We start from the raw sequence: 18,609 nt of genomic DNA on the forward strand, positions 1-18,609 counted from the left end.
CCCTCCCCCCCCAGCCCCCAGAGGAAATCTGAGTCTATGCCATAGGTTCATGCTTCAGCCACACCTGGGCAGCTCTGATGTCTGGGCTACTCAGCAGCCTGATGGAGGCTGATCAGTTGAGTCTTCAAACCGTATTATAATAAAGCCACAAATAAGTGACACTTTGCTCCTCCTCGGAGATCTGACAAATGGCAGGTGTGTGAATTTTGGTTTGCTCAGAAATGTTCCCACCAACCCTTTGAATTTTTGAAGACACATGGATAATATAAATATCAAGTGTTTTATCGCCTGTTTTCCCTTCAGCTCCAGCCTGCCTCTGTGGCCGTACTATTCACACCCACACACTCACAGCTAGTGTCTCCCTGCTCTGGAACCTCTGTGTTTTTGGGGCTGGGTTAGCGTGACTCTGGCCTTCATGCAGCCTACACAAATACACTACTCTCTGTTTAAGGCTCTATCACTCTGTGTCTTAGACCATGTTTGCTGCTAGGGAAGAACGCCTTGACTAGTGACTTATAACAAATTTCTCTCTGGGAGGAATGCCGAGAGTCTGGTATACAATGAGGGACTTGTTGCCTCATGGCAGAGGGCAGAGAGCAAGAAAGGGGCCTAGCCCCCAAAACTGACTCCTGAGATAGTTCGCTAATCCAGGAAGGCCGTGTCTCTGCGGCCCAGATGCTGCCCACTGGGCCTTGCTTGACACCACTGCACTGCAGTTGAATTACCGTGTGAGAACTTTGGGGACACCTTTAAACTTCTGCTGCTCCTTCCTCACTGCAGCCTCCAGTTTTTCCTCTCTGAGCCCCGGTCCCCATAGTTCTCTACCTCCTGCCATGGTGACAGCTGTTAGGAACTGTGAGGATGCAGGCCGTGATGAGCCTGGGGAAGTCAGAGGACAGCTGACTGGAATCCGGTTCTCAGGCTGCCAGGCTTGGGAGCAGGCACCTTTATCCTGCTTTTTCATGATTTTACCAGATACCCTTCCAGTGACAGCAAAAACAATTAAAAAAACATACATCCCTTTTGTGGCTTAAAGGGGAGGTAGGTGGAGCTATCCATAACCTCTTAAACCTTGTAGAAATATTTCTCATTGTGTCTGACACAGTTTATAAAACATTTTAGGAAGATGGAAACCATAAAAATAGTTTCATAGAAACTCTTGTTGTCAGTGTTTGTAAGGTGTCTTCAGACACCGACCACCTCCTTGAAGGTTATTTCCAGGCTGCAAGCCCTTCACTGTTTAGGCCAATTGGCTGTCAGGGCCTGTACTGCCCACCGGAGCCCAGCGGTATCGACTTCAGTAGCAAGCCTCCAGTCTGAGGCTCCAGCTCGTGTGGAGCTTTCAGGAAGTTGGGCTGCAAGCCTGTACCCTTAGAAGCCTCCGTGGGCCCAAGCTTGCTCTTAGTGTGGCCGTAACAGTGAAAACAAACAAAATCCACACCTTTAATCTAACGCCGGGTTTTGTGTGGGAACTGATGGAGCTGTGCCCAGAGATACGGGGTTTGGTGACTTCCCTCAGCCTGAGGACACCTGATTTGGCTTCGCCTTGCTATGGATGAAGGAGCTTTCCGTGAATAAACGTGTCTACAAAGCCGTGAGCCCAGGCAGGTGCTGGAACCCTGCAGCTCCACCCGGCCTGCCGCACTGTCAGCCCCTGGACTGCATCTTCGTAAATGACACTAAAGGTAAGCCCTGTCCCCAAGCAACAGGTGAATTTTTTGTATGAGATGAGACATTTGTGCCGAGGGTTGTTTATTAGCTTATGCAGAAGAAATAGTATGGCTCCGGCCAGACCACTGTAAACTTGTGGTGACTTAGTGCTTCGTGGTGGGGTGGATGGTGGAGAGGTGTGCTCACCTCAAGCCTGCTGGAGAGCAGGAGGAGGGACAGGGCCCAGATCAAGGACATGCCCCAAGCACCTGTCTTCTACTGGGCTCCACCTCCCAAAGGGTTGATTCATCTCTCTAAGGGGCCACCTCCCAAAGTCCCACCTCCCCAAGGCTCCCTCTCCCAGGCTCCCCTCCCAAAGCCCCACCTCCCCAAGGCTCCCCCTCCCAGGCTCCCCTCCCAAAGTCCCACCTCCCCAAGGCTCCCCCTCCCAGGCTCCCCTCCCAAAATCCCACCTCCCCAAGGTTCCCCCTCCCAGGCTCCCCTCCCAAAGTCCCACCTCCCCAAAGCTCCATCTCCTCGTTGCACCACGCCGCAGAAAAGCAGGGTGGAGATCAAGCTTTGATTTGGCCCACGTTGCTTCGGTGGGAGCATTTAAAATGTGGCCCGCAGTACTCGTTTATTCCAGCTCTACTGCCTCAGGACTAATTTTCCTGACAAGGAAGCCACATAAGTGATTGTCCCATTTCAAGCTCCGACGACTGTGGAGGTGTGGCCAGGAGAAAGAGGCTAGAAGGACTAACCTCTACCTTCCTTATGGTGTCCTCCTGCCCCAGAAAATCTGAAGTCCTGGTGACTGGCAGGAGGGAGTCCTCCTTCCTCAGCTTTTGCATCCTATCTGAAGCAATGGCAGAGCCTGGATTTATAGTCTCGGCGAAATCAATGCTTTTACATTATCCCCTATTTTATTTTAGATTTATCCCTTTTCCTGTATTTTAGATCTGTTATCTTTTATTTTTGTTCTGACTTTTTAATTTCTGCTAAGTCCATGCTGAAAATGCCAGTTGCTCTTCTGTGTTTGTACTTTCAAGAGCAGAACTCATCTCTGTAGACACTATGTGTATCACTGAACAATTTTTAGCAGAGACATTTTCTGCTACATTCTACAGTAGCAGAAAACGTTCATACCGGTAATTGCCCTGAGGTTAATGCTGCCAACTCATCTGCCCCTCGCCGTCTGGAAAGCCCACCCTACAGGTTAACCCGGGCTGTTGACTTCCCGTTGCGTTAGTCTTCGCATGCGGCAGGGAACAAGCAGGGTGTGATGTCCCCACTCCAGTGCGATCCCTGACAGCGGAACTGACCTGTGGTCAGTGCAGTGAGCCCGTGATTTTAGGTTCCCCAGCCAGCTGGCCTCTGCAGCTCTGCCTCACAGGGTGCAGAGGGAGTGGACCCTCACTCAGCTTCAAGTCCACACTGAAGACTGTGTGTGCCCACAGCTGGGCTGCTCTGTGACGTCACGAGCATGTGAGCCCTTGGTGGAGACTCCCTAAGTTGGTGCCATCTGCCCCCTCCTTGTTTGTGTGGCTGGAATTGTTAAGTTTTGGGGTTTTGTTTGTTTTTGTATGTTTGGGAGAACCAGCTATTATATCGTGATTGCAGGAACTACATTTCAGTTAGATGTGTATCAGAGAAATTGTCATTTCAAATCAGGTCTGCTCTTAAAAATATTCGGTTGTGATGTGATTCTGAATACCCCTGTCTGCTCTATGTGGATGTTAAGTTTCTAAGGCCATGCAGACAAAAAGCTTGAAGTTTTACAGGGAGAACTAAGCGGCAGGCACTAATGGTACAACTTAGTTGTAGAACACTAGCCTAGCGTGCCCGAGCCCTGGGTTCCATCATCAGCACTTGAGGAGGAGGAGGGCCAGGGCATGAGGGGAAGGCGCACAGAGGAGCAGACAGACCGACTGACACCTGTCCGTGAAGACGTGGATAGGCATCTTTCGGGATTGGAAAGACACTCAGACTTTGTTACAGCACACATTGGTGGAGATGATTTGTGGAAGGAAGCCTCAAGTGGAGCTTTGTTTCCTTTTTATTGAAGTGTGAGGCACAGGTGATAATGGTCCTCACTGGTCAGCACACCTGTGAAGCACTGTCCCAGATCCTGAGCTGGTCCTGGAAGGTTTTCAGCTACACTAGATGCTGCAGAACCCTCGTGAGACACTTTCAGCTGTGCTGATGAATATACATTCAGAGCTAAATTTAGGGCTTTTATTTTAAACATTTTCTCCTTGGAATGTGAAGGTGTTGCTTAGCTCCCTTCCCTTTTCTCTCTGATTTAACGTAATTTCTTGTGCTGCAGGTGCTAGGAACGGCTGTTGTCAGGCACTTTAGGTTCAGAAGTGCAAACAGGAAATGCATTGCTGTGACTTTTGTGGCATTAACTCCTTAGTCTCCTAAGCCTGTATATTTAAACCACTTTTTCTTTACATGTGCGCATTCTTTGCTTGGAGGGAAGTATATTCAGCAAAAGTGACAATTATGGTGATAAATAGCATATAGTTATACTAGGTTATCATTTTCATTTTATCATAAAAGTTCATTTTTAGCATAAGCTAATTTTGCACAGTAGCATGAAATTATTCCAAAATGGCTTCCCAAAATAATTAAGCTCTCAGTAGTGAACCCATCTGTGATGGTTAGTTTTAACTCTCAGTTTGACATAACTTATTCTCAGTGACAGATTATCTAGATCAGGTTGTTCTGAGGGCATGCCTGTTGGGGATGTCATGGGTTTGTTGGTTTGTTGTTTGTTTTTTATGCTATGATGGATGTACTGTAAACTTGAATTGTGAACTAAAATAAATTCTTTCTCTTACAAGTTGCTTTTTTGTTGTGGCATTTTAAAGACTTCATTTTAACTATGTTTGCGTGTGTGCTTGTGAGGGCAGCTGTCCACGGAGGCCGGAAGAGAGCATCGTTCCCCTGCAGGGTCAGATAAAGGCTGCTGGGAGCTGCCCAGCATGGCTGCTAGAGTTTGATCCTCCGGAACAGCAGTTTGTACTTCTGACTGCTGAGCTGTACTTTATCACAACAGACATGGACCTGGAGCACCGTCCTATAGCTTCTTCCTTGGGTCCCTCGGAGCTTCTCCCTCACAACAGCGAGGTCTGGGCATGGATCATCAGAGGAACATGGCAGTCCTTGGTGGCAGCTGTAGTTGGTGATGGATTTGTAAGTGTGCTTACAGCTGTCATGGATTAATCCTCTTTTACTTGAAAATCATTACTTCTACTTTTTTATAATTCCTATTAGTATTTGGAAGTTTTTTGGGAACTGGATAAGTTTTTGGTTTTTATTGATAGGATTCCAGCTCAAGGAATTAATAAAGTGCAATCCAACAAAGGCCACCGATTTTTACCTCATTCCTGGTAGTTAATATTTTATCAAACAAGCAAATCAGTGATGAAGGTTCAGTGACATATTAACAGTTACACAGAAGTGACAGCAAGAGGTAAGGAGCGTATAGATCCCCAAGTTTTAGCCCAGGGTGTGCCCTGGCATACTGATGGTGAATGCCTCATCCCCGCTCCTACCCCAAAGCCCCGGCTAAGGCACAGTTCAGGAACCATGCTGCAAATGGATCTGCATTTGTTTTTGTCCAGCTGCAAACAGCTAGTAAGGTGACTACAAACCTCACAAGACTCACTTTGCCAAGTCTCTCGCCACAGAGAGATAACCACTGCGCTCCACCTGTACGTCTGATTGTGAGCCAAGGTGTAGGTGTCATCTACCGTTTCTGCCAACTTTTCTACCTGTCCCACTGCACCAGCTGATGGGCACCGAGACTCCAGCAGCCGACTGAAAGGTGCGCCACTCAGGCAGGCCAGAAACAGGAGTGCCCAGGCTTCTCCGTGCCCTGTTCCATCTCTCCCAGAGGTTAAGTCAGAAGGCTTGCTTTACCCCACATTACAAACTGGGAAAACAAGTTAACTCTTGTCAACTTGAGTTGTCAGCTTGACTGGATTTAGTATCACATGCCTCTGGGTCTGCCGGGGAGGGCGTTTTCAGGCTCAGGATTAGCGATCGGCCCTGAAGTGGCCCTACTGAAGAAAGTGGCCCTTCCCCTCAGCTGAAGAAAGCCTGCATTCCCACCTGTGCCTCCTGGCCTACTGAGATGTAAACAAGTTCTTGCTGCCAGAGCTGTGAGCTGCTTCTGTCCTTGTTCCTTCCTCCCTGATTCATGTGCCCCCTTAACGGTGGGCCAAAACAAACCTCTCTTTTTTAAGTGATTCTTGTCAGGTATTTGGTTACAGCAATGAGAAAAGTAACTGATACAAACATGGAAAAAATGCCGCTAAAATCTTGTTTTTAACAAATCTTAGGCTCTCAGCCACAAATTAAATATTTAGGTTCAAATATAACAAAATACCCACGAGCTACATGAGGAAAATGATGAAATATTGCTGAAGATGTAAAAGAGCTAAAGAAGTGAGTGGACAGTCTGTGTCTGGACAAGGCCAGAGCGTGTGGTCTGAGCAGACTGTCACCTGTTACTCCGAGTGATAGTGTCACAATCGCAATCCTAGCTAGCTGTTTTCTAGATATCAGCAAACTCATTTAAAGTTTCTGTAGAGAGGGAGAGACCCAGAAGAGTCAATGCAATATTGAAGGAAAAGAACGAAGCCGGCGTGCTGGCAGCACCCGGTGTGACAGTTTAGTGCAGACACGCTCCGGAGACAGCATTTTTGTGGCGGAGGAGTGAGCAAAGCATGGAGCAAAGGTGGTGCACTCAACGCTGCCGGAGCCGCTGGACGGTGCTGGAGGCGGCTGGAGGTGGATGATGCGTTAAACCCTTCACGCTCAAAGAGTCAAGTGGATCATAGATGTGATGATCCACTATAAAACTATAAAACTCTTGAAAGATAACAGAAAAATAGAGATGGCTCCTGTGTCACAGTGACTTTTAAATACAGTATGAAATCACAATCCATGAAATACTCAGCAAACTGAACTGATCAGAATCTAGCACTTCTGCTCTGGCACACGCTCGTGCTGAGCGGACAGTGTCGTTCGTTCAGTCTTTGAACAGTGTACACACACACACACACACACACACTAAATAAATAAATAAATGTTTAAAACTATTTAAAGAGGTGATATGTGTATTCAATTTTAAAAAGGTTTTTAACCCACAACGATGAGAAAATGAACAACTGGAAATGGCGAAAGGTATCTTTCTAGAAAGGTGTCCAGATGCAAGGAAGCACAATGATGAGTGTGCAAGCGCCTCTGTGGCGCACTCAAGCACCTCTGCCGTGCACTCAGGCACCTCCGAGGCCCACAGATGGACTTGGGTTCCTGCAGGCCCCCAGCAGTATCCAGCGGGGTCAGGCGGTCGTTGAATTTTCAGTTTATGGAGGAACCCTCATTCTGATCTCCATAGTGGCTGTACCAATTTACATTATACACCAATAAATGATACAGATTCCTCCCCTACGACACCCAACCTAAGCCAGGATTTTTTTTTTTTTTTCTTGACTGGTGAGATAGACTCTTTGTGTATTTTAATTTGCATTTCTTGGTGGTTGAAGATGTTTAAACTTTTTCAAATATTTATTTTTAATAAACATTAATATAAAGAACTTGCAAAGGAAAAACATCACACACTGAGATTAAGCAGACCCAACGTCTACATAACTTGATAACCTTCCACGCAGCTGGCGCAGCCATTATGAAGTTGTGGAGCTTCTGGTTGGATTTTACACGTTTACTGTCTGATGTCTCTGCCATCAAAGCTGGAAAACCAGTTTTGTGTGCTCTGTCATGAGTCACGTCCATTACTTGCTTCAGCCCCTCCTCCTCCCTGACGTCGAGCCTTCCGTGTGTCCACACTTTGGATGCAGCCGTGTGTGCGTTTGTGCCTCTTCACTTCAGACTTTATGGAATAGGTTGAGCACCCGTGTTGCGTCCTCCTTAAAACATTTGTACAAACTGGCAGTGAGTCAGTCTGGTCCTGGTTTTGTTGTTTGAAATACAGCTGTTTAAGTTTTTATATCACTTTCCCTTAATTTTGGTAGGATAAATATATCTAAGGGTTTTTTTTAATATAGATTTTCCAGGTTTTTTTAATGTAAATTTTCAAAGTATTCTCCAATGACTTATGATTTCATTGGTGTTTATTGTGACACCTCTTTATTCACATTTAATTATTTTGTCTCATTCTTCGGCTTTCTTTTTGCTGAGCATTTTTCAGTCATTCATTTTGTTTTTCAAAGAAGCACCTCTTTGTTTGAGTCTTTGTATTTCATTCTTGTCTCTATGAACCTCATTATATATCCTGTCTATCATTTGGGGTTTTCTTGTTCTTGTTTTAAGCCCTCAAGGTGCATCATTAAGTTGTTTGTTTGGCATGGATTCTTAAGTTTAGATTCATGATCATATCCCAGAATTCCTGGAGGTTGTGGTCATGCTTGTGGCTTGCTATTACTCTTTGTTTTCCCCTTGAGCTCGTTCTTCAGCCTGGACATTCTTCCTTCTGTTTGTCTAATGCTGTTTTCCACCATTTCTTAAAAATTTTCATCCCAGACATCTGTCCTTTTGTTCTTCAAAAATTTAACTTTTTTTTTTTACTTTCTTACTCATGTTTCAGACTTTCTTAATGCTCTGAATTTATTTGCTTACTTCGTTTGCATTCTTATTTGTATCTTCTTCGAAGGCATTGATATTTTTACAAATAAAAATTTAAATTCCTCTTAAATAGCATCTTACCCATTTCAGTGTTTTGAACTTAGAAATTTAGAATTTAACAGTTGTTAGCCAAAGGCATGCTTTCTAATATTTCATGTCCTTTTCTCTTTTATTTTTTTCTTGCTGGTTTTTGGAACAGAGTCTGTGTATTCCTGGCTTTCCTGGAGCCTGCTCTGAAAACCAGGCTGGCCTCACACTCACGGGATCTGCCTGCTTCCACCTCCCAAGTCCTGGCAGTAAAGCTGTACATCCCAGGCCCGGTGGTTCTTCATTTTCGTAATGTGTCTGTGTATTTGTTGGTCTGGCTGTCCATTCCCGTGTATCTGACAGTTTTTTCTCAGGTAGCAGCCTGCTCTTCGGAAAGCTCTGCCCAAGACCTCTCAGATAGGAAAACCAGAGTATTGTTTCTGAGTTCTGTCCCTGAAACCCATGGTAGAAGAAAACCAACTCCTGAAAGTTGGCCTCTGACTACTACACTCATGTGAGCCATGGCATGCACATGTCCACACTGGCAGAACACACACACACACACACACACACACACATTGTAAGACCTTTAATTGGACACAATTTATAAAGGGGCTAGCAAATCTTATGAATCTCATTATCTTTTTTAAAACTTAACAGAAAAAGCTTTACACACTGGGATCAAATAAGTTTTAGAACCAATTGCCTAACAGGACAGTACAGAACAAACAACAGTATAAAACAGACAGAACAGAACAATTTTAAACTGTATGAATTATTCTGTCCACATCAAACCTATCAGCCAGAATTTTTTTCTTTTAAAGACCACAAGGAAACATTCTGCAATGAAGAATCACTAGCCTTTTTACAGTTTTTTTAAATCATATTTGCAGGTATAAAGAACCAAAACAAACATCATTTATATGTTCATATGCCTCTTGGCCCTCTATACATACACAGACCCTCCACAACATTTTAGATGCCTTCAGGTTCATAGCTTCATTCTTCTGGCTTAACCAGACATTCTTGCTTTAGACAAACTATTTTTTTCTTTGATATCCATTTTCTTTATTATTATTTCAGTCTTTTTGCCTTCTCTCTTGCTTTTTAGACAACATAAAAACTTTCCTTAAAATCCTTCATATGGGTTCTTTCAGTAGTCTAGAATATACTAAATTATTTTATAGATCTTCACCATCTTGACATGATGCACTGTAATAACTGCAGTTTTCTTAATTGGCTCAAACAACATGGCTTGGTTCTACTTTGCAAAAGTAATAAAATAAACACCAAGGTCTTTTAACCTCCCCAAAGGTTAAGAAACTGTTTTAAATTTTTGTTGTTGTTGTTGTTAGACTGCCCAAGGGTTATTGCTTTGAAAACCTGATAAACTTTAAATGTTTTATCACCTTAAGTATCTAAACATTTTTTTAAAACTAGTTTTTGCAATATCAAAATAAAGTCTCTTCTTTAGGAGTGAATTTACAGAGCACAACCATAAGACCGAAATTTATCAGTGCAAACAATTTAATCTTTAGAACCAGAAGTGGCTCCATCACTCTGGCTCCTGTCCAAGAGCCGAGAGCCGGCACTGACTGAAGCCCATGGGAGGAGGGATGGAAGGAGGAAGGGGCCAGGGTGAACTGCTGCCCAGCAGCCAGAGGAGGCAGGTTTTAGGCCAATTCTGAGGGTGTGAGCATTCTGCCCAGCCAGTTCTCCAAGCTCCATCCCAGCCTGAAAAGTAGGCCACTCCGAGGAACAGAAAGTTTGTCATTTTTCCTTTTTAACTTTGACTAAAAGGTTATGTGCCCTATATCTCACCTCCGAGAAATGATCAAGGGTGAGGGATAAGGGTGTAGTCACAGTCTGTCCCATAATAAAGTCGTCCGTCAAGAAAGTCAAAGAAGCAACAATGATAGAGACAATGAGAACAAGACAGGCAATTAGACAAGGGCGCCCTTATGGATGGTACCACAGAATTCTGATTGAGAGGCTGCCTCACGGTGGCCATCTCTGACAAGAAACAGATGGGAGGAGGACCGTCCCAGTCCTAGCCTCCCAAACTGGAGCGTCCTCCAGTTCCCAGTCAAGTGATATTCTGACATGTCTGTCTATCACAGTGACTGATCAGACGACCAAAAAAGGTCCAGATAGGCACCTAAACAGAAACAGATTGGTAAGACAGAAACAAGCAAAGCAAAACAGAAATCAAAACAAAACAAAACAGAAAGTAAAACAGACTAACCTGTTCCGAGCTCGACCTCCAAGTTCAGTCTGATGAGGGTTGGGGAAGGGGCACGTCCTTTCCCGGCCAATGCACCAAAAATGTAAGACCTGGGGTCTCACAGCTCAAGAGTTCAAGATCGCGCCCTTCCCAGAAACTCCCCCAGACCAAGACTCGTTGCAAAAGCAAGAGGTTTATTAACCATTGTACAGCGGGGTCACACCTGCTGGTCAGCAAAGAGTGGCACCGGGAGACAAAGGCCTTTAGGTTTTTAAAAGAAAAATTGCGGGAAATTTGAAGTTGCAGTTTTGGCAATTTAGGATTGGATGAGGAAGCTATAAAGTAAGATAATTGGTTAGTCTTAGGTGCTCAAGCTTGGCCAGTCCTGCCAAGTGTGGATGCAGCTGCAATTGAAGGTGGGGGTGGTTTGCTCATCCTTGAAGATTAAGGCTGTGGGCTCTTGGCTGGAGGTCAGAAGAAGGATTGAGGCCATCTGGGTTGGTTGCCAAGAAACACTATTTTGAAGACAAGGGTCTGGTCCTCCTTTTGCTGAGTGAAGGTCACTGCTTGCTTGCCTTTTTTTTTATATCTGTCCTCACAGATAGGGTCACATTCCTTTGTTCTCTAGAAAGGTGCTAAGAGGCTTTAGCTTAACCTGGACCTAAAACTCAAAACTATAGGCTTTAGAAGACATACAGGTTACAAAGTTAGTTTGACCCTTTCAACATCACCACCTCCACCACCAGCAACAGTGAATTAATGAAATTTGTTTTTTGAAAACAGAAATACAACTGGGCCCTGCTGTGTGGGCATGCAGGCTTCCTTTGAAGCTGCACTCTGTTCCCTCTGCGCTGCCGCTGAGCCTGGGCTGGAGGAACACCGTCTCACGGGGCGCACGCGGGTTTGCGGGCCACGGTTAGCTGTGCAGGCTGTGGGCTGGGCACACCCTCCCAAGGCCCCATGTGTAGATCTGGTGGCTAGGATTCCGGCCAGAAGGGAGGTGGTGCTGGCGGCTGGAGAAGCATCCCCAGGGTTGAGATCCGCCTGAGCCTGCGAAGCAGTAACATGATGCTGAGGGTGCAGTTGTGCCAGAGCCCCTGGAGCGCAGGCCCCCAGAACATGGAGTCTCTGAAACACGGAGCCCCAGGAACATGGAGCCCCCAGAGTGCGGAGCCCCCGGAACATGGAGCCCTCGGAGCCCAGACCCCAGGAACATGGAGCCCCCGGAGCACGGAGCCCCCGGAGCGCAGAACTCTCGTCTCCCCGGCAGTGAACTTCACGACGCAGGCAGCCCCGGAGTCAGCCCGTCTGCCAACCGCAGGCTGGCGGCGTATCCAGGCCCGAGAGTGTCCTCAAGTGAGAAACCAGCCCAGCCACCGAAGCTGTACGCGCGCTCCGCTGCGCACAGAGCCTGCTGCCACCGCGCTGAGCTTCTCCCGTGATGGTTTCCACGGACTGTGCGAAGGCTGGCTACCAGCACATCAAAGTGGACCTGGCAGCCAGGTTCTCCCAGCATCCCTCAGTTACGGGGTCCTCCTGGCTGGTGTGCAGTGCCACCACCCTAAACTTCTCCAGCCCAGGTATTAGGGTGAGCTTCCCTTCCTCCAGGTGCCCTTTCCCTATTAATCCAATCATTTTGGTCACCTGGCCCTTTTGTCTACCCTTTACCTTTCTGGCCTCTTGCTCTGGGTCTCCCCTTTGCCTCCTCCCACTCCTTACATGGCCCAGGTCAGTCTGGGACTCTCCCAAATGTCCCTGCCTCTGGCTATGTTCTCTCTCTCTTTCTCTCTTTCTTTCTCTCTCTCTCTCTCTCTCTCTCTCTCTCTCTCTCTCTCGTGTGTGTGTGTGTGTGTGTGTGTGTGTGTGTGTACCTCTCCACCGTACCTAAGAGCAGTCCTATCCTTTCCTTTTTCTTTCTTTTCTCTTTCATTCATCTGGTGCTGAAGCCCAGGACCAGTCATGTCCTTCTTTTTTCATTTCTTTTTTTCATTCACTGACAGCAACCAGGTCTCCACACTGGATACAGCACAAGCCCCGTCCCTGTGTGACAGCTCCTGCGGATGTGTAATGCTAACATTCGGATAATGTCAGAGAGATTAAGAGAGGGAACATTCTTCTTCTTAAGCTCACGGGTGCTCTGTGAACGCTTTTCCTGCAGTCATCTGTGGAGTCTGCTGAGATGCCCAGACTCAGGGAAGGACATCAGCAGAATATCTCAACACAGAGGAAGAAAACGAAAGCCGTTTCCTATTTGTACATGAAAGAAAAAAAAGGACCATGAGAGGAATGAGGGGGAGGGGGAGCTGCCAACCAAGACAGGCAGACATTTTTGTAGCCAAAATGGTTGAGTTATATAGAGATACTAGGCTGGGCGAGGGGAAGCAGAAGCCCAGCCTCTGGGAGGGAGAGGTTTAGGGTAGGGGCGGGGTGAGACATGCTGGGAGGAGCCACAGGCACTGGGTGACACCTACCAGTACCTGGGAGATTTTTTGTTTGTCTTTGCAGGAGGTGGAAGGAAATGAAAAATTAGTATGTGGCAACGAATTCCAGCACTATCCCCGTCTCCGTCAGTCCAGTTTAAGTGAAGAGGCCTTCTCTATCAGCTGAGCGAAGGCTGACCCAGGGCATCTTAGAACTGCAGGCCAATGGACCCCTTTCTTTCCTACCTCACCCCGCCTCGTGTATTTTGCTGTAGAAATGGAAGATAAGCTGAGGCTATATTGTGAACCGTCTTTCATACATTTTGTAGGTTATTTGATATTTTTGACATGGGAATTAGGAACATAATTTATAACCGCGTTTCTGTGACGGTTTTTTAAATGAAGTGAGTTTAGAAACGACTTTGACACTAGATAATGTAAATATACTAGGTATGTTCAACTGTCCGCTCCTTCAGAAGCTCATGCCAATCCCTACATCCTTCTAAGCTTCATTGAGTTATAATTTACAAACCACAAAAGCTCCCCATAATGAACGCTCAGTTATGTTAGCTCACAAGCCAACAGCCTGCTTTTAGGTTGCCTAGCAACCTGATGTCATCACCTGCCGCCAGCATGCAAGGTAAAGGCGGGCCTCCAATTCATGCTCTCTCTCTCTCTCTCTCTCTGACTTTCTGTTTCTATCCTTTCTGGGTGCCCCTCCTCTTTTTCCCCCTCTCCCCTTTCATAATAAACTTCTTTTCTTAGGTTAAACGTGACAGATTTCTTAACTATAACACTACACACAGAGGTCTTGTTTATCCAGGGAGTTAAACAAATGCCAACTTTACCTCATTTTTAGATTTGTATGTGTTTTTGCCACTGGTGAGCCAACCTTGGGATATACAGATTTTTTTGTTTTGTTTTGTTTTGTTTTTTAGGCCCTAGAGCAATGGTTCTTAACCTGTGGGGCACGATTCTTCCAGGGGTAAAACAATCTTTTTAAGAGGGTTGCCTAAGACTATCAGAAAACAGATACTTAAATAATGATTTATAACAGTAGCAGGAGTAGAGTTATGAAATAGCAACAAAATAATTAAGTTTGGGGTCACCAAATGAAGAACTGCATTAAAGGGTTGCAGCATCAGGGAAGTTGAGAAATACTGCTCTGGAATATTATTGTTCTGTTGCTATGATTAAACAAACAAACAAAAAGCAAAAAACAATCCAGTAACAACTTAAGAGAGAAATTTCTTTGGCTTATACTTCCGGGTCACAGTCCAGTAGGAAAGCGAGTCAAGGCAGGAGCCTGATGTGAGGGCTGCTTGCTGCCTGACACAGCATTATCTCTGACCAGGAAACTCATAGCCAAAGTGCAAGGAAGGAAGCCACAGAGAAACACTGCTTGATGCCTTGCTCATTGACTGGATCAGGCTCATGCCGTGTAGACCACCTGTGTAGGGTCTGGTGCTGCCCATGGAAGGCTAGGCCCTGCTATGTCCACAGCCAAGACAGCCTCTCACAGACCAACCTGATTAAGTTTTCAGGTAATCCTATGCCGTGTCAAGTTGACAGTGAGTGCTAACTAGAACAATTTCATTGTGCCAAATGATGCATTTAAATCTATGATTCATGTTGGGCTTATATATATGATTTTTGGAAGTAGTCCAGTTTTAACCTTTTGCTTATATCAAACAACTAGAAAAGCCTACTTTCCTTCATTAAATCATGGGGGTGTTCTTGTTGAAAGTCAGAGGCACAAGTTTACAGAATTTTTCTGGAGCCTTACTCCCATTCCCTGCTCTGTCTGTCTGTACCCACCACTGTCTGCTCTATGAAGTTAGAAATCAGGAAGGTAACAATCTACCTTTTGGGGTTTTTTTGTTTGGTTTTTAGTTATTTTGGTTTTTTTGAGACAGATTCTCTTTCTGTATCCCTGGCTGTCCTAGACTCACTTTGTAGACCAGGCTGGCCTCAAACTTACAGTGCTCGGCCTTCCTTTCCCTCTCTGAGTGCTGGGATTACAGGTGTGCACCACCACGCTGGGTTGGCTGTGAAGATTCAGAGCTAAGCACACATTTGTCCTGGTGATGGGAGTGTAAACTAGCCCAGCCATTATGGAAGACAGCTCTAAGAGTCCTATTACAGTTGATTGATTAAGTAAAATAGAATGAGCTAGTAGAGAGACTATATTATATAAATGCAGGTTTATTGGGAGCAGCGAGAGAGGAGGAAAGGGGAAGGGGGAAATGCAGACAAAGGGCAGAATGGGGGCAAAAGGGCGGAAAAGGATGCTCTGGAACCAAGATGTCCCGTTATGTAGTGAGGGGCTCTGGGAGAGAAGCCCCGCCCCTAGGTGGAGGGCAGGGCAGGGTAGCCACGCCCTGAAGCCCGGAGGGACTTTAACCCTGTAACCCAGCACTTAATGCCAGCGGGAACACATCGTTATATGAAACACGCCAGTGCGGTGCGTGTTCATTGCACCATACCACAACAGCCAATACAGGGAGCCAGCCTACATGACGGCCAGTCGAGGAACAGTTAAAGTGATGCACAATGAACTGTTTTTATTACTCATCTGTAAAAAGTAATGAAATCCTGTCATTGGCAGCAACGTGGATGGTGCTAAAGGTCCTGATGTTAAGTGAAACAAACCAGACCCAGGATGGTAAACACCGCATTTTCTCGCCCACTTGTGGTGAACGGAAAGGCGGGGAGGCACAGAGGGGGCCCAGTAAGGGGCTCGAAGACCCCGAGGGGAAGAACAGCTGCTGGTTTTTTGTTTTGTTTTTATTCTTTGATTTTTTTTTTTTTCCTGTAGCACAGCAGAATAACCGCAGTTCAAACAATCTGTGACATATTTCAAAGTGACAGAGAAATGTCCAAAATATCCAACACTGAACGATTGGCGTTCAAGGGGAGGAAGGGCTTGTTCCCTGGGGTTAGGGTTGGTTTTTACAATGTACAGGCCTCAGCTCACCAGACCTCCGGGCTCGCAGAGGTAAGGCGCAGGCGCAGTAAGAGCGGAAGCGCGCGCTCCCGGGTCCCCGCCTCCTCGCTGTCGCAGGAGGGAGGCCGTCTGCGACCGCGTCCCTCAGGCGTCCCGTCAGGCGGCGGGGATCTGACAGGTCCGCAGCTGGGTTTGAGGTTGGAGCCACCCGGGCCTTGTCAGGCCTCCCGACTCAGCGGGTGCGAGGCGGGAGGCAGAGACGGAATGGCTGCAGGGGAGACGAGCCTGCGCAGTGTTTCGCCTTGCGCAGCCCGGCGGGCGGAGCCTGTTCGCTAAGAGGGAGGGTGTTCTGCGGGTTTCCTCACCCGCCTACGCCTCGGCGCGCCACCACCTGTTTCCACGGCCCAGGCAAGGCAAGCCCGTGGCCCCGTGTTTTCAGAAGAGTGCAATGGGGGCAAGGCCCAGGAGCAAGGCCCTCACAGTGTGGGTGCCCTGTGCGCACGCTCCTCGTAGGGAAGCTTTCTAGGAGCTGACCGGCCTGCCCTGATGCCCCGGGCTTTGCTGGGCTTCCTCTGGACGGCGTTAAAGCCCTGTCACTTCGCGGACGTTATTTGTGGACTCAGGCTCCACAGAATGGCGAACTTGTAAACAGAACTTTTATTCACCTGCCTCAATTGTTGTCTTGGAGGCTTCCTGCCTCTGTCTGCTGACCCAGGCCTAGTCCTGGAAGCTTCCAGCCTCTGTGCAATCTAACCTAGGATAGAACGTTTTCAGCTCTGAGACTCACTGCTGAATAAGCCCACCCTTTCTAGTTCTTTCTGAGCTCATAACTGGCTGGTTCACTCAGCTGTTCTGGCTCCCAACTAACTTATTCAATTAAAAATTAAAGCTGGCTTTGGGGTTGGAGTGTGGCTCTCTCCTTTAGACACATGCATGCTTGTTAAAGGAAAATCCAAAATCTCCATCATAGCAGAAGAGGCAGAAGAGATGGGACATAGACAAACAAAAAATAAGGGACTATTCTATTGTCACTGATCTCATAATCTTTTGGTTTTCATTTGACTCTCTAAATTTTTTAAATGTATAAATATTACCTCAAAATCTGCAAGATTATTCTGTATATATAAACTTTCTATTGTGATACTACTAATCATACAGAGTATTAACTAATTCTAGAAATAAGCTTCATCTAGTTTCAGTTACGTGTTTCCATGTTTGAGTCTGAAGCAAGTATCTGAGAACAAACTTTGTGTACCTTGGATGTACTTAATAGATTATGGTCCTCAATCCTTTTCTGAGATCTGCTGAACATTTAAAATGTTTTGCTTTTCTCCCACTCCTAGCTTAGCCTTTTAGGTTTCCAAGATGGTGGAGCCTCCAGTGGTGAATTCACCAACCACTGGGAAAAATGGCTCCAGCTTCTCCTGCTGCCTGGTTCTGCACAGTGGACGGCTTTGTGTTGGCTGTTATGTTCTGCCTCGTCGGGATTGCCACTAAGCTGACAAACACCACCTGAAGATCAGCTTTGGACTACAGACTGCTTAGGACATTCAAATTGCTGAGTTCACATGAGACAAACATTTTACAGAACTTTGAATTAAAAAATACTTAATTCTAAGACTGCCAAATACAACCATGCTGGACATTGTGGAAAGCTTAGCAAAAATTGCTTAATTTTTGAAAGTAGTTTTACTTTATCTTTCCTTTTTATTTAGACAAAAAGGCAGGTATAGAAATAAGATAAGAATGATAGGGAAAAGAGGTTAGATTATTGAATCTACTCTCATAGATCTTTCTATATTATATAAAATTAAAGTTACAGTTGATTACAGTGATCTTTGTATATTGATTCAAAATTAAGGTTTTGGTTACAACATAGTATGTATGAATTCTTTAAGGTATTGTACCTATGTAATTCTAAAAAATGCAACGTGCAGTTCTAGTCCTTTTGAAAGCTACTATCACAAACTGTTTAGGATAATTGACTAATAGTCAATCAAACTTGTAGTTTTGTTAGGTACTAGTTGATCAAGGGTGTTTTCTAAGTTAATCAACCAATATATAGCTAAAACCCAGCAATTCAGGCATAGTATACATAGATGGTTTTCAAAAAAAACTCAATGTGGCATTTAAATATGTTTTATTATTTTGAGACTTGGGTTTTTTTTGTTGTTTTGTTTTTTTGTTTTGTTTTGTTTTTCACTATGAAACCATGTCAGCTCTTGGTAGCAGCCCCTTTCAACTTCAAAGAAGATCATAAAAAAAAAAAAAATTCCTTTAGGAGATGGCTTCATATGTGGCAAGCTAGCTACTGGGCAAGAAAATGCCCTTGCTTCAACTGCGATTAGAATACTAGACAAACTGGATGCAGAAAAGTCGACTGCTGAGCTTTGCAAGGACAAGGTAGGCAAGTTCTTCATTATACCTGCTTCATAGAAAATACTGTCAGAGATTCTGATCCAGAAGGCTAAAGAAGATGCTCCAACGTTATTAGAGCTATCTTGGGTGACTGTCTATAGTTTTCTATAGTTTTGGAAGCTGCTTGCTCTGTTCTGCTTCAGAACATTTATCCTTCTCAGATATTTATCCTTCTCAGGTCTCTGATGGGATTGAAGACTAAATAGTTACAGTCTTATAATTAAGCTTAAGTTGCTTAGGATTTAAGATATTTTAAGTCTAAAAACATG

The 18,609-nt window shown here is 45.5% G+C and overlaps 1 long non-coding RNA gene across 1 annotated transcript; it reads left to right on the forward strand.

Annotated features, from left to right (window-relative positions):
• Nucleotides 1-16,007: 16,007 nt before the first annotated feature.
• LOC132654618 (uncharacterized) lies at nt 16,008-17,741 on the forward strand. The gene is made up of 2 exons (XR_009592262.1): nt 16,008-16,100; nt 17,266-17,741. It is a non-coding gene; the product is annotated as an uncharacterized LOC132654618 (long non-coding RNA).
• Nucleotides 17,742-18,609: the final 868 nt, after the last annotated feature.

Source organism: Meriones unguiculatus, chromosome 6 (genome assembly GCF_030254825.1).
Source record: "Meriones unguiculatus strain TT.TT164.6M chromosome 6, Bangor_MerUng_6.1, whole genome shotgun sequence".
Classification (NCBI taxonomy): domain Eukaryota; kingdom Metazoa; phylum Chordata; class Mammalia; order Rodentia; family Muridae; genus Meriones; species Meriones unguiculatus.